Source organism: Mugil cephalus, chromosome 22 (assembly GCF_022458985.1).
Source record: "Mugil cephalus isolate CIBA_MC_2020 chromosome 22, CIBA_Mcephalus_1.1, whole genome shotgun sequence".
In the NCBI taxonomy this organism is placed as follows: domain Eukaryota; kingdom Metazoa; phylum Chordata; class Actinopteri; order Mugiliformes; family Mugilidae; genus Mugil; species Mugil cephalus.
The window spans coordinates 6,805,051-6,821,381 of record NC_061791.1 but is presented as its reverse complement, the minus strand read 5'-3'; the positions used below and the strand labels follow the sequence as shown (position 1 = coordinate 6,821,381).

Genomic DNA, 16,331 nt, shown 5'->3' with positions numbered 1-16,331 from the left:
CATCACTTAAGATGGATATTTTTCACATGCTCTTTCTTTGTGAACTTTGATCATGAATCTCCTTAATTATCAATTAGTTGGTTTGCCACAGATTATATGGCTGTTTTTGTTCTCAGTTGGTTTAGTAATGTGCTTCATTAATCAGTGCCGCTTTGAGACCTGCTGATCGTGGCGCTGGGCTCAGACTGCCTGATTTCTAAATCAGGGTGCAGCAGGCACCATTCAGTGGAGTTTTATATTTTTACCTAATCTCAAAACATGCACACTCGACAAGACTTGGAAATAACAGGGTGGCACACTCTTAGGGATATTATTTTGATTGCAGTGCCGAATCAAGGAGCGCTGAACGCACCGCCTCATTCGATCTCATTGGGAAGTGGATGCAGATAAACTGACTGTGGCGTAGCGCTGGCTTTGAAAAACTTCTTAGCGAGAACAAAATTGAAGGCTGAAAGCGACGTGGTCCACGCAGTGCATCTTTTGGGGGAACTGGAGATGGAATGTTAGTTAGTAGCTAATGTAGTTAGCCAACATTAGCTTGATACGAGCACGGAAACAGCATTTTCAGAACTTAAATATGGTTTTAAAAGGCAGTAAAACTTACATGTGCCATGGCTTGAGAGGTTGGGAAACACTAAGTTAGAGAAATACATTTACACAATACACATCAAAACAATAAATATGGTTATGAAACAGAATGTGGTTTAATAAGGAGTAAGTCAATAGATAAAAACAAGAACTATTTTTTTCGACTGGGCCGATCATACATTAGCCCCTTTGAATCCAGACAGGCCAACAAAACTTGGATTAGGAGTAAATGCAGATCTGCAAACTCCTCACGCTACCAGATGATTTGGGCTGAATCTGGGCTCAGACCGGATTTCTACTTTTGATTGTCAGAAGGTGTGAACCATGTAGTCTGAGCGCAGCTAGAACAGGAATAACACCCGGACATGGAGTGAACAAAAGACGCAGCCAAACTGCATTCAGTGGATTTTGCTGGTGCACGTTTTGGACAGTGAGTTATAATGTTTCAATGTTTTATGTGTTTGCCTTCCAGTACAAAAAAATAAAAACCCATAAACCTCTTACACTCTTGGGATATTGGCGAAGAAATGTACAAAAGTGTTTCTTGACAGTGTGGCATGGAAGAGGAATTTCAATTGCTCTGAAAAAAGTTACGAGCCAAGGATTCTTTCTGTCTTTTGTTCAGTGTCTATAACTCACCGGGGCATGGGTCTTGAATGGGACAATAACAGCCCGCTGTGAAATCGGAGCCTGCAGAGGAGAAGAGAAACTGGGTGATTGGTGCTTCATTCAGTCAATTGCTCGTGCCTGAGGCTTCTTGACAGGGGAAGAGCTTTCTGTACAAAATTAAGCCACAGCGAGAGACAAGATGTCCAGGGAAGAGCAACTGGACTCCTTGCGAACCCAGCTGGGATGGGCTGATTCATTTTCCTTAAGGTATCCCGCATTATCACATTCCATTATATGAATGGCTATCTCACGGGGTTCACACTGTTCATATTGTTAAGTCTGAGTTAAAAAATGGAACAAGTCAGCAGATATCGGCGAGTAATGGCACTGGGGGCTTTGCACTGGAAAGGAAAGAAAATTAGAGGCCCTTTTTTTGTGTGTGTGTGTGTGTTTTGTCCCCACCAGCTTGCAGGAATCAGATGACTTCCTTGTCATACTCACAGAGGCCATTATTTTGCTTCTTTTTGACACCAGCGTTCGTGTTCAATTCATTCAAAAGGTGAGACAGCATTCACTCAAAGTCAATCACGGCGCAGTGGCTCACAACCGCTCCTTTTCTATAACCACACAATTACAATATTTATGAGAACTCCTGCTGATGGAAAGACTATTTCACCGCCGCCACCGCCTCTCGCCTCTCCCCCCCCGTTTCTTTTGTGGTCCTCATTCTTTTCTCTTGGCTTATTTTAATGAAAAGTGTGATGCTGAATCACTCGGGCATTCTGTGGATTTTGTCATTTCCACAACACGGTGACAAGAATAACTACGAGCCGACGGTCCTAAAGACAGCTCCCAGATTAAAAACATTAACAAAACACAGGAGAATGAAAGGCAGAATCCCTCTCCTTCTGTGCTCCTACTTTGCCCCTGAGAGCCTCGAACAATAAATCATATGAAATGATTGAAAAATGAAATGTTCATTACAATGACCCCAGACAGTGAGGGGAGAGCACGGGAGACTGAGGCAAAATGACTGCATTTAAGAGACGAGCGAACAGAAGGGAACGCAAATGTTCCCATCGGGGTGAGTATCTTCTAATACAGCCCCGTCGGGGGGGGAGATTATTGATAGCGAGCGTATGATTGTGGGTGGGTAGGGTGGCATTAAAAATACTCCCACCACCACTGCTCCTGCCCGCACTGCCTCTCCTTCATTCCATTAAACCTCGCCACTATAATATTCATCAGAACTGCTACTCCGTGGTCGTTCCTGTGCTTCAGCAGGCAAATGAAATCTAAATCATTGGAACTTGAGGGTTGCGTCCCAGTGAGATATGACTTATTCATGGCGTCGTGTACATACCAGGGGGATGATTATCTACCCATGGGGCCCAGCCTCCTACCAGGGGCGTTCTAAAGAAATGTTAACCATCGGTGTAGCACTTTATGTGTGCCCCAAACCTTCTGTTCTCTCAAACAATGGGGAGAAATATTACAGAGGAAGGTTTGCAGGCGGTATTAGGATTTGTTGAAAGCTGGCTCTGTTGAAGTCAAGCTGAATGTTGAAGGTGTAGACAAGCAAATACAAAACAGTAACCCTGCCATTTCTGGGAGGCTGCATTTTAGCCAGAGTAGGGCTCTGGGCTAGGGGTTTGAGTTATCTGTGGGAAATGTGCACAATTCTTTGCCGCCCTACATCACCAGCTGTGAAACATTACTCTGTAACTAGTTATAGGAAGAAACCAGCTTAGGTTTTGTTGTAAACACAGCTAGACATTGTGGCAGAGGCAAGGAGGCAGAATATGTTGACAGCAGAAGCTAAGAAGGGAAAAGAAAATGACCAAGCAAAAGGTTGGACAAGAGTAAATCTTAGAATGGCTTTTAGCTGTTGGCAAGAGTGTCGTGAAATAAATGCACCAAGACGGACATCGAGCTGGCTTTCTCCTGCTGCTAGGAAGTAATATTAGCTACTTTGCTTGATGCACTTAGTCAAAGACGTCGACTAGCAAATCTTTGTTCATAAACCATATCGACAGCACCTAGCTAGACATTTTTGATGGAATGTGATAGCACCTGCTTTGCTTAACTGATACTACTACAAATGCAGCTGTTATTGTTTCTTGGTAAAGTTTATTAAAGAAGCCGCTAGCGTTGGAAACCACTCTGTGGAGTTATTTAATTCATAGGCTTTGTTCCAGCCCCTTGATTGCTATAAATTATTAGCTCTTGATAAGTTCTAACAATTGATGGACCAGAGTCATGCATTTACGGCTCAGGGCCACAGAGTCCACTGTTGCCACTGCTCAGCAAACATCACATCGTGTTGCTTTGAGCAGAGATGTTTCTGTTTTTATGTACATATCAGTACTAATCATTGTGGCACAGTGCCGCTATGGCTGACCTCTGCACAACATTCCCATCTTTTGCCACAAGACAATACGCCTAACCCACATTTTTAAGTTTTCTCTGACTCATATATGAGTGTGGATGTATGTGGTTGGTTGGCCTGATGCCACAAGTCCCCACTTTACAGGTGGCTCGTCGGTTTATAATATAAGCCAACGAGCCACCTGTAAAGTGGGGACTTGTGGCATCTTGTCTGTGAAAAAGTAGGTCACCAGCCAAATCTATTGGCTTATCCTCTAAACTTTATATGTATATGTGGACATGAATGTGCGTACCAGAAATCCCTCTAACAAACACCGGTACAGTTCACACAAAATCACAAACTCCTCACAAGAATCTCATCATGGAGATCCCAAGGAAAAGTCATTACAGTCTTCTTTTGGATGGTGACCCACTTTTCCATAGACAAAATGATCTACCTACATCCACGCAGTCTACCTGAACCACCTTCGCAAATTCTCAATCAATCGTAATGGACGTATTGGGCACCCCTGTGATACACCATCTGGGGACCTTGTTTATCTATATAAACTTTAACTGCAATCTCCCAAATGGCTAACGACATAACTATGCAGTAACCTCCATGTGGCTCTTTGAAGTGCTAAAGTTAATTGCACTTAACTGCATTCACCTTGAAACCCCAGGTGTAAAAAAACATAAAATAAATTGTCTTAGTTCTGCATCCTGAGACAGGACAAGCATTACCCAGACTCTCAGGTTTGACCTTCTAGGATAAGTACACACCAAAAACATGCTAAATGCTGGTGCATATCCTGCATCATCATCAAAGTATTTTATGTATTTGTATGTGTGGTAACCCCAGCACAAACAAAGCAAGGGAACAGGGGGGTAATGGTGGCACCTACTCCGGGGACAGCAACTATTTCATGGCTGGTCACTCTGGTCCTCAGGAGCTCAGTGTTGTGATCAGTCCACACACACACACCCGCCCTTTCTCTCTTCCTGCCTCTCCTTGCTTCCCTCCCTCTTTTCTAGGACATTTTAAGCTGGCTTACGCAGTGATGCATTAGATTGCACAGCACCCCACGAGGGCCAACTCATCAAAAACTTGATCCACGGAGAGGCAGGTGGGAGAATAGGTTTGGAGAAGCTATCTCAAGTGGAAACCTGTGGATAAGATAAACTCTATTTAAAACTTGAGAAACTACTAAGCAGAACATTTTCACAAATGTAGTGCCATACTGTCAGTCAGTCTAAAATATGTACAATACTGGAAAGGGGATGAAATAGGCCTGAAATTCCCTTAAGTGAACTGCAGTATAATCAACAAAAAGAGGGTCAGCTCAGTCCAATTTGATTTATATAGCGCTGATAACAATCCAAGCCGTCTCAAGACACTTTCCAGGGCCCAGAAGGGGAAGAAAATACCTTTTAATAAGTAGAAAACTTGAGTAGCTCATATGAGGGACCCAGCAGCTTGCGGCAGCAGACAAAAGAAGAAAGGCCATGATACTACGAGATGCACGACACATGGAAGACGACAGATAATAGATAATAGGAAAAGACAGAGCTCAAAACATGGATTGAAGAAAGGTTTAGAGAGTATGCAGTGTGCTCATAAGCTATTTCAGGACATTACAGTAGTCGTTAGATTACAAATGAGTCAGTGGTTGTGATGTATTAATACAGTGGTTCCCAACCTTTTTTCCTAGGACACATTCTCCTAGCTTCATAAATTATCTCTTCATCTTTCCAACAACAGTGACTTTGATAAAGAAACACCAGCTTAGATAAAGTCCACATGAAAACTTGAAAATTCTATATTCCAACTCTTCCGATATCATAGCGTTCACATTACGGGTTAACTCAGATGAGAAAAAGTAAGTTTAGCATACTTGACAACTCAGAGTTCATTTTTCCAAAGTTGTCTTGAATGCAGCATCAGGTTGGGAACCACTGTACAAATAGATACACCCCTTGTGCCCCCAAAACAGTTGCGACTCATCAGAGAATGGAGCATAGGTCAACGTTATTTACTCCTCCTGACAGTGGTTTTAATGTTATGGCTGATTGGTGTAAAATATTGTGAGCAACATATAGGTTGGAATCAGTAGGAATTACAAACACTAAGCAGTAAACACTGGGGAGGCTGGTGGGACCAGGACCACAGATCAGTAACATTCAGGCCAGAAAAACTGTTTACACAACTACAACATTTGCATTTCGACTGTTCAGCTTCATTGACACGGTTGCAATCAGATTCATGTCACACTCGTAACAGCCCACCATACCCCATCGAGTCTGTGTCCTTCCGTTAGACTTGTCACTGCGTCGGACCAGTCATTAAATGATTCAGTGGGCTGTCCCCGCTTTTTGCTTGAACTTGTCACAGCCCTGCGTTCCATTATTGATGAGACACTGAGTGCGAGATACTCAAATATGCGAGATTTGCAAACTTCTGTCAGAATGAGCACTCTTCTGTCCCGGTGCCTGTATCGTCATCTGCTGCTGACATGAAATACAGAAAGTGGTAAGAGCGCTGTGTGCGCATGCATGTGTCACCGTCTACTCCGCGTTATGCTTGGCAAATATGACACCTCATTATAGTTCAGATCTCACCTTGGCTCAACCTATGGCCCCAGGTGTTGCCACTGGAACACTGCATACTCCCCCGTTATGAGGCTCCTCAAACTCAGACACTCTGCAATTAGCCATCCGCCAGCAAACTTTATCAGGGTGGATACTCCTTTCTTAATCTGCATGTTCACAACAGTAAATATAACTATTGCCATGTTGTAAATCTGCCCGTGTTCACACCAGAAAGCCAAGCGGGGCCCTCTAAGCTGGATTTGGTTGAGCAAACAAGCTCTGTGAAATGAAATCTGTTCACACAAACGCGAGACATTGTGCTCGAGTGTGTACAGCTCTCGGTGAGGGAGCCGAGGGAAAAAGGCAAAAACGACTCGCGCGATGCCTTTTGTAAATGGGCAGTCCGTCCATCTGCGTCTCCTGCGGTCTCTCCACATACTCTGGTTCCTCTTTCATTTCCTTTATCCCGGGCTCTAGGTGTATCTCAAGCCTTTTTTCTCCATATTAAAGCTCTTTTGTGTTATCTTGGCATCAAATCATAGCATCCACGCACACACATATATTACTGTACGTACAGACATTGCGCCTTTTTTCCTTTTTCTTGGAACAATGGTGGTCCTTGGTTGAGGGAGCAGCCAGGCTAGATAAGCACAGAGCCTTGACCCCAGAGACACCCGTTTGACACAGTTGCAGTGTAATTAAAGTCTCCTACCACGCTGACCACGAGCCCCTAGACCTCTGTCCCCACTGGGACAGGCGGCCATGCATGTTTGTGTGTGTGTGCGTGTGTGTTTTTGTGTTTTGCCGCGTGTGCTGTCGATTTGCTTCTCCCGACATGTGAGCTGGTGCAATCTTCTCATATGGCACCACTTTGCGATCACACAAGGCTGAACACACGCGCGGAGAAAATGAAAAAGAATACAATCTCGTTTCAAAACAAGAGAGCTGATGCGAGGTTAGCGCTACAGAGGTTTTCTGTGATTTTTATTGGGGTTTTTTTTTTTCTTTCACTTCAACACAAGAAATGTAGATGAAGTGAAGCAGGGGAGTTGAAAGGTTTCTCCTTCCTGCCGGAGGGTCAATGTCAGAAAGTCCTTAATGTATTATTCTTACAATAATTCCTTTTTTTCTAAGTGTGGAGGTGTATTTTAACTCTTTACAAGTTTGTGCATTGAATCAGAAAGGGAATCAAAGAGGAATCAAAGGACAAGAAACAGCATCAGTAAAAGAAAGTAAAAAGGTAATTGGTTATAGAGAAACGCTGCATACGGTGGAATAAAACAGACAAAAGAAAAAAAGGACTGAAATCCCTGTTTGTCCCTGTAAGAGAAGCTGTATTGATTCCCCACTGCAGATAATTTGGCATAAGCGGTTTTATACTCGTAGCTGCTGATGCTATAGAAGAGCTGAGTGGGTAGAGGTTGACTGTGATCAAGATGACTGAATGAGAGAGTCACAAAAATATACCTAAAATGCACAAAAAGAGCCTCAGCTAATAAACTATATCTTTGTCATCTCTGTGCACATGAACATCTGAATGAATCCATACCTAAATGCACGGTTGGATGTCTCCCTAATAAACACATACATGCCTATGATCCCTTCTCATTTGTAATCTTTTAATTCTAATTCCATGATCAAAGTCAGACCCGAGCAAACGTTCCTAACACGACCCTTATGCCGACGGAACTTTTCATTTCCCGCCAGCTGCTACCACTCCCCTCTTTCTATCTGGCCCTCTTATCCTTCGCCTCTGTGCGATTATCTCCCCTTCTCTTCCGCCAAAGACAAAGAAAATAGATGGTCTGTGCCAGAAAGTGTGGCTTTGTGTGCGGGGAAGGAACAGTGCGATTTCACACGTGCGGAATCAAGTGTCTATGCGTGCACGCAGGCGATTGTGTAGTTGTAAAAGACAAAGCCTCTTTTGTAATTTATGCAATTGGATTACAGCAGTGCAGACCTGCTGTTTCCTGTGTAAGAATCTAGGAGGCTTTTCAAATCCTAGTGATTGAATTAGCTTTTGTTCTAAGTTGCTGTCGTACACGCTGCAGCGGGATGCAGGCGATGCAGGTGTGCCGCATTCGGCGCACACAACTCCTCGGCGACATGGCGCGTGTGCAGCGTGTGCAGAGTGGCGGCGGAGCATGTAATTCTACACACGGGGTTGCCGCCAAAGCTTTAGCACGCTACCTTGGCTCCTACGGTGGCACAGTGTCACAACGCAGCATTTATGGTGATGTGCCATGTCCCAACACATGCAGTGGAAAATTATAGAGCCTTCTGAGAAGCCTCAGAAAACTAGGCCTAATTTCAAAGTCTCTAAAAAGGAACAGACTTTCTTTCACTTGCAGAAGGAATATGTCAGCAATGTGGTTCATCAAGCAACTGCAAGCCTGGATTAAACCATGCACAGATAAACAATTTGGTAAACACAACTAAACAATAAAACTAACATTCCTTGACAGCTGCAGTACCTTGAACGTAACTCATTCATTCACGTCATAGTACACTGAAAAAGAGCTTCTTCAGTTTTGCGACTAAACTGTTCATCATTTGGAGCCAATGGCTGATGATTCACTGGAGAAAGAGGACGGTTTCCTGCAACTACAGCTACACATCTGGTCACTAGTGATGTGTCTTCTTTCAATATGCACACATGTTTCAATAGCACAAACAAACAAATTATTTCACCTATAGCCGGCACTTTCATTCCCTAAATGAAAATAACATGAGTTGAAATGAAATGGGTACCCAATCTGCTGCGTTTGTGGGAGAAAGAAAACAACAATGGCTGCTTCGCGCCACAGCGGAAAAGAAAACAATAGCAAACTCACGGCGGTTAATGGCGTCCTCGTCCTTGACCTTTCAGCGGGACAGCGGGTTGCTTCAGCCTGGGCCGTAAATGATTCCTCGCGTCCGTTCCCCTGGTAGCGTCCGTGGTGGACACTCGCCGCGGATCCTCTCATGCGGGTCGGTCACACAGCAGGCTAACAGGCTTCACCTTTACGAGTGGCTGAATGAGCTGCTCGGTCATTAAGGCTGTCAGGTAAGTTAAGCTAACGTGAGCTACATTAGCTTCTAGCGGCACTTCTCGTCTAACACACTTTTCCAGAATGTAAACTCAAACACGGTGTTGCGTTGACTGAACAGTAACTTCTGAGACTCACTGTCCGTTTGTCTCGACATACGTTTCTCAACCAGCGTGTTAACTTCTCAAAGTCTTTTCCTCTGCTTGAACGTTTCCGCCGCCATGCAGTTCCTCGCGCTCCTCCCTCTCGCTTCTCCTCGCGGTTCTCTGTGACCGATTTCCGGTTCCGGCTGAACTCTCACCCTGACCTCTCAACGTTAAGTAAAACATAAACTAATGTATATTTTTACATTTCAATTGTACTTTTACATACTTTTACCACAAAATATGTATTTATTACAGTAAATACGAAAATAAAACAGATATATATATATATATTTACCCATTATTTATTTATTTACCTTTTCAACTGGTTTACATTTGAAATACACTACATTTTTTTAGGTTTACAAGACACATTAGGGTGTATTTACACAAAGTATTGGAATCGCCAATACGAGCCTGAATTTTACTTAGTATCAGACACATTAGGGTGTATTTACACATAGTATTGGATCAGTATGACCGATACCAGCCTGAATTTTACTCAGTATTGGATCAGGTAGGAAATCAGTGGTATCGCACATCAGCAACAGACATTAGTCATACTAGTTTCTGATGAGCAGCACCTACAGACGTTCCTATTTAAACCCCAAACTCCCCACCAGTCTCTCAGAACTGAAACAAAAAGCTCCTTCGACAAAACGTCTTCAAGAAACTCTACAAGTCCGGTCGGCCTTCCTTTCAGCTCTTTACTGCTCCTCCTGAGAAATGAGCTTTGGATAAAAGCCTGCCTAGGTTAGCGAACACATTCTTTTTCCTTTTAACTGAATCACAGGTATAAAAATTAAAAACCCATTCCTATAACGGTTGCCCCAGAGGCTCAGAAAGAATGTGCATTTTTCCCTGCAATTATTTACAGAATTACAGTAACAACTGTTGCTAGGGGAAGTTTTATTGGGTTTGCCTCTGTCTGAACTTTGTTTTTAAAAATTAAACACAGACAAGAATTAATACACACTGTGAAACACGAATGTGCAATGTGACATTTATTTTTTTCTTTGTACTGTACCTCCCTGGTTGATTTTGTGATGCATTACATATCCCCCCTTCACGGTGACATTAAGGCTCTTTTGAAGGCCTTTTAACAGTAATTGCTAACTGGAAAAACAACATATCCAAAGAATAGTTGAAGGGAAAAGACATTTTAGTAGATGGTGTTTATTAGACTTCTGGAAAATATCATACATTTCAGAGTGCTGGTGAAGTCCCTGCTGTCACACTATCATTTTAGAGTTTGTATAATGCTGGTGGACCGGCAGACTCTGTACCCACATCCAGCCAGAGGCAAAGGTTAAAAATTGCATCAAAGCTCTGACTGTTGTACTTATCAGTTCGCGCTGAACTACTATCAGTCCACTACTGATTTTCAACTGTTTTGAATCAATAGATACATTTTTGCGCTCTCCAACATGCTGAACTGGTTTGTTGCTGCACAGACATACGGAACAATGCTGCCCATAAAAACGCATTACAAAGCTACAACTTGTTTTTTTTTTTTATTTGAAGATATGCTGAAACACTCATGGAGCCAGGAGAAGTGTAAAAAGAAAATAGGTTGTAGACTTTCACACTCCATAGTCTCCTGAAAAGAAATATAATTTAAGACAATGTCTTCCCTGCCCTGTATTTATTTATCACACATATATATTTAATATGATGATTGTTGAAGAGGGAAAACTGTACATTTGCATACATACAAGCTTGTGTAGTGCTGGTGTGTGCATCCACTCTGTTACGGCAGAGCCACTGCGGCTGTCCTTCAGTGATGCTGACGGAGGATATAAATTCATTACTCCCTGAAGCAGACAGCCCATCATTCTCAACACACTGGTTCTGCATTCACATACAGCGCACATTTATGTGTGTGCAAGTGCAACACCCCTGTGTGAGTGTGTGTGTGTGTGCAGCACAACTTCCCAGTCTGGCATGTGGGTGTCAGAACTGGTGAAGGTCAACCAGATAGGTGGGGTCAGTGGACTGTTATTCAACAGCAGCCGTAACAGTAGCTGTCAGGAATATTGATTGACAGCGTTTACAGCAGACAGCTCCACTCGCCGTGCCATTGACATAAAATGCAAGACTTCCACTCCAGTCAAGGAGCCCATGATTATCTGCCCGCATTTATCACACTTCCAATATATGCCGTTTTCAAGATCATGAGCTGACCACACGTACGCCGCACGTTAGTGTACTGTATTTATTGTACGTTGACCCATTCACAAATGCTTCTGACCTTCCGTGACAAGAAAATGTATTGCACGCGTGCGCCGTTATCTCCGCAGGATGGAAAAGTGAGGAAACAAATATAAGAGATTGCAGCCACGCCAGCGGCGGACATGTCAGGCTGCTGCAGGTGTGTGTGCATGAGCTAAATGCTAATGTGTCCACAGTGACATAGCAGAAAATGACATTGGCAAATTATTGGCATCAAACGCAAAGTACAGCCGAGTCTGACAAGAAAGTATTTGGGTGGGTTTTGTAGATTTTTGCCTGAACATGACATTAGTGGAAAAAGTCTCCTAAAAAGTAGTTGTGAAGCACAGTGTGGCGGCTCTGGCCGCCGCCATCTTGGTATTGATTGAGATGCGTGGAGCCTCACTGGGTGGGTGATTCCTAGACAGGCATTTAGCAATCTGTCACTCACGCCCAAAGCAGTTAAGGGGGCAATATTAAAGATATTTTCGGTGAAGAGAAATCGTGACCAATCAGGTAATCCCGCCCGCTCTAGAGCTGTGCCACTGGCTAAATACCTACTAACATAAAACGAAAAAACACACACAGCCTCTGAGATGATTTGAAAGAGATTCAATCTTAATTCAATCTTAATAGAGGGTGGCCCCTGCCATATTTTTGATTTTTTTTTTTTTATGGCGTTATTTGTACATTCTTTTGCTGCTCTCATTTTCTGCCCCCTTCCCCTGGTGATTTATGACTGGCAGAGGTATAAATGATAGTGCTTCAAATTCACCAAAAATGGCCCTTCCTCACCCGCCCCACGAAAGTTATTCAATTGCCACCCAATGTGGCAGGGACAAATGACAGCCATTAGGGCGCAAAGCTTCTGGTTGCACTTTGGCCCGAGCGTCTCACCTAGTGATTATGCCGGGAATTCATGAGGAAAAAATGAAAGTGACTCAGGGAGGCTCTGATCTCAAGCCACAGTATCTAAAAAAAAAAAACAAAATCGTTATTTTCTTATTACAGCTACTGAAGCAAAATCATATTCTCAGATCCTGGACTTTTCACTTTTCTCTATTACACAGATACACAGCAAATTTAGTTAAGAGGGTTAAAGAAGTGCCTCGCGACTCAAGAGCCTTGAAGAGACAGATCAGCAACAAAGACACAGTGGTATTTCCCCAAAATGTCATTGTCTTTGAGGCAACCCACGGTCGGAAATAGGATGAAAAAAAAGGAACCTGAATGAGAGCTGGACAAAGGAAAAGGAGGACTTTTCAATCTCTCTTTGCCTCTCGACGTGAGACGGCAAAAGAGAGATATATAGATGTGGAAATTGGACTGAACATCTGAGTGGAGCAGAGGACAAGAGAGCAGAGTAGAGCGAAGCGAAGGGTATAGAGAGCATATGAATAGAAGTGGGAGGAAAAGTAAAACTTTATATCACCAGATTATCAAAGCCCACAGTCTACGGGGAGGAAAATAGATTGTGTAAGTTGAAGGCGTTTCTGGATCAATTTGGCATTTCGACATGTATAGTCTGAGGTCGAGAATAAGACTTCTTCACTTTGCTTTCACCGTCAACTCCTTTGATGCCTTTATCAAAACTTTAACGAACAGATAGACAATACGCAATCCTATCTCTGAGGTAGATTGTGGTATATTGCAGAATGTCAAGCAAGAAACCTAACATCTTTAGTGTCCAAGGATTCAAGCGATATTACGTTACTGCACTAGCTATCCCTACTGCCCTTATGTGTGTCTGACGCGGGCAAATCAATGTGACGTGCAACCGACTGAGACTCCTTTCCCCAGCGTTAATATCCGCTTTGTGTTTGCAGATTTGTTTCCTCGCAACACACGGTATTCACAAGGTTTGTGAATGTAGCATTCCAGATCTTCGCATTTAATAAAAAAAAATAAATAAATAAAAAAAAGGAAAACAACTCTAAACGTTCTCTCTGACTCGGAATTTGGTTTTCTAAAGCAAAAGTCAAGTACTTTATTTCCACTTCACTCAGTATGAATAGAAACCAAGGTCTGCCTGTACCTTAGGAAGGAATGCATTCAGGCTGTTGCTGATGTCAAGCGAAGAGCGATTTGTATTTAAGTGTCTAGAGCATTCATGAAAACAGGATAATGCTTTTAAAAAGGTGCATATCTCCTAGCGTACTTCAGACGTAATTCTAAATGGATGAAAAGGTAGTGGTTTGATTGTCCGTCGCTAATGGGGAACTTGCAGGGAGTTCTTTGCTCCTAAACCCCTCTAAGATGCAGGCCGCCGTACCCCGTGAGCCTGCATCACCAGCCGCCGGTCCGCAAAGGCAACAGCTCACGCAGCGAGAGGCCTCCTTCATTTGAGGGGAGACTGTAAAGTCGGTGAGATCCGTGCATCCGCCCATGTGTCTTTTCGCCCAGACCTATCCTTCACTCTGCGTTATGTGGAAAGAAAGAACACAATTAAGGCAGCCTTAGAAGAACAGCTGTTTTGTTGTTGCCGGCGCGCCTGTCAGGCTCGTGTTTTCATGCCTGTGAAATCAGAAAACCTAAAGAAATATGTAGAGACGTCAGCTGGGGGTGCGTGACTCAAGACAGGAAGTAAAGTTTGATACTTGGATGAGTGTGCGTGAATGGGACACATCACTTCGGTAGCAGCTTCGTGCTTTGTAGCTCAGGCTGACATTATATTTTTCCGTTGTGGGAGTTTGTGGCTCCATAGCAACAAATGCATGGACAATATTGTTTTCAACCTGGTTGAAATCTCTGACTTTGAAATGTCCAAACTGCTATGAATTTAAGAAAAGGTGTTTTTATTTTTAAATCTAAGTCTTTCTGGTATTTTTTTCCTGAATGTGGACGTTCTCCCGCGGTATTTACGTGAAGTGTATTTATTCTGGTCGCACCATTAGTGGAATGATGGTGTTTGTGAAAATGTAGCCTCTGAAAGCAAGAGGGCTGCACAGTCTGTACTCAGATGCCTGTTCATACGGAAGGAGAAGAATCGGTCTGTAACACGGCTGTTATTGTTTGAGCGTTCAAACATCTCCAACATCTGCAGCGAAACCAACGGTAACAACACAATTTAAATTGCATACATTAGAAAAGAAGGTGGCTTTTGTTTCAATATGCAAAAACATATTTAACCGACCTTTGAAATCATCTCGAGTAGGTAGTGGCTTATCTCTCAGCATTTTTAAGGCTGTAGCTACAAGTTGGGAACATTAATTAGGTTGCCAGTCAAAGCTGCATCTGTCTTCTTTAATTCAACTGGATCCTGAGGGTTTTAGTTGGATCCAAAAGTTAAAACGAAGAGAGAGAGAGACATTTAAATGGGATCACATTAAATAAGTTCGGATAGTTTGGGAGCCTATGCTATTTGAAAAGAGATACATTAATCAAGCGCAGTCCAACTCTGTTCATTTTCGTAGTCGTATTCTGGTGAGCTGCTCCTAAAATATACATGGAAGAACAGAGCCCTGCTGTGCACATACATACGCGGAGTAACTGACAAAATTGGGTTAGGAGAATTTTTTGAAGTTCTTAACAGTCGGAGGTGGCGTGACGGAAAGTCTCCCAACGACGTATGAAAACCGGTGTTGCAGGAGGCGCAGGGAAATGACGCCGCGGTATCATAAACGCAAGGTCGATCCGAGTTCATCAACAGGCTGCCGGCCAGACTCAGCAGCTTGGCGATGTGTGGCGTAACAACCACGGATCCTCTGGGATCCTAAACCAGGGTCAGGTTGGATGATGTGCTTGGCCGGGCATGGTTTTCACATATGCCAGGGTAAACAGGGAAAAGTGCTCTCCGATTCAAAACGTTAGGGCTCCGGATAATCAATATAGAATAGGACAAAGAAGCCAGATGGAGAGCGTTTCATTATCTTCACTCAGCTTTAAATTAAATGGGATCAAAGGGGGTATTTATGCCAGTAAAGCACAGTCTGCAGTTAGATGCAGTGCAACCAAACGTAAGCGTTGAGCATAAAGGCGCCACCTGAACACAGGCGCGTACTTCCAGAATGAGAATGAATCAAATATTAGCGAGTGGTTTATTATTTATACGAGCATCACTTTTATCTCCCTTGATCCATCCATCGTTCTCTCCTAATCTGCTCGCTCCGATTCAAATGTCATTCCTAAAATTGTGTTTATGCTATGTTGGCTCACGGCCTCATAAAAGGAAATCAAATCCGGAGAAAGACGCTTAGATACCAACCGCGTCGCCACATTACTCAAACCCGAGCATATTTTGGCCCCATAAAACCAATAAAACTGACAGAACAATGAGCGTGAGTAAATTAAAAGCCAGAAAATAAAATGAAGGAAACAAATATGCTGTAACACCGAAGAATTAAGTCTTTTTGTATCCTATTCCGTCGCATTTGTTCCCATTTTCCCGTGCTTCTCTCTCTCGTCTCATGGTTTGGGCTTTCTTATTCTCGTCGACAAATTTTTATCATCCAATCCTCTGCCCCGACTCTCGCGTCTCCTTTTAACATCTCCTCGCCACCGTAGACTTTTGAAGGGCTCAGCAGTGAACACAGTGAACAGTAAACATTTTACAACAGTTTTGGGAACCACGAAGAAGAGTTGGTTCATTTGAGTCCTAAAAAAAAAGAAAAAAAAAAAGAAAGTTTTTCTTTTAATAATGTCAGTGACTCACCGCACAGGAGTACACCTTCTGCTTCGATGGGATATTTACAAAGCCACATGCTGCACTGAGTGATGTGTGTGTGGGCTGGCTCTGGGTTTAGAGTGTGGGAACACTTGATTGCGTTTAAGGGTGAAATGTTGAGGGTTTGTCAAG

The 16,331-nt window shown here is 43.1% G+C and overlaps 1 long non-coding RNA gene across 1 annotated transcript; it reads right to left on the bottom strand.

Moving 5' to 3' along the window:
- Positions 1-680: 680 nt before the first annotated feature.
- LOC125000214 lies at positions 681-9,441 on the bottom strand. Its single transcript, XR_007111294.1, has 2 exons — positions 8,988-9,441; positions 681-1,278 (listed from the first exon to the last, which is right to left on the bottom strand). It is a non-coding gene; the product is annotated as an uncharacterized LOC125000214 (long non-coding RNA).
- Between the last annotated feature and the right edge of the window lie 6,890 nt (positions 9,442-16,331).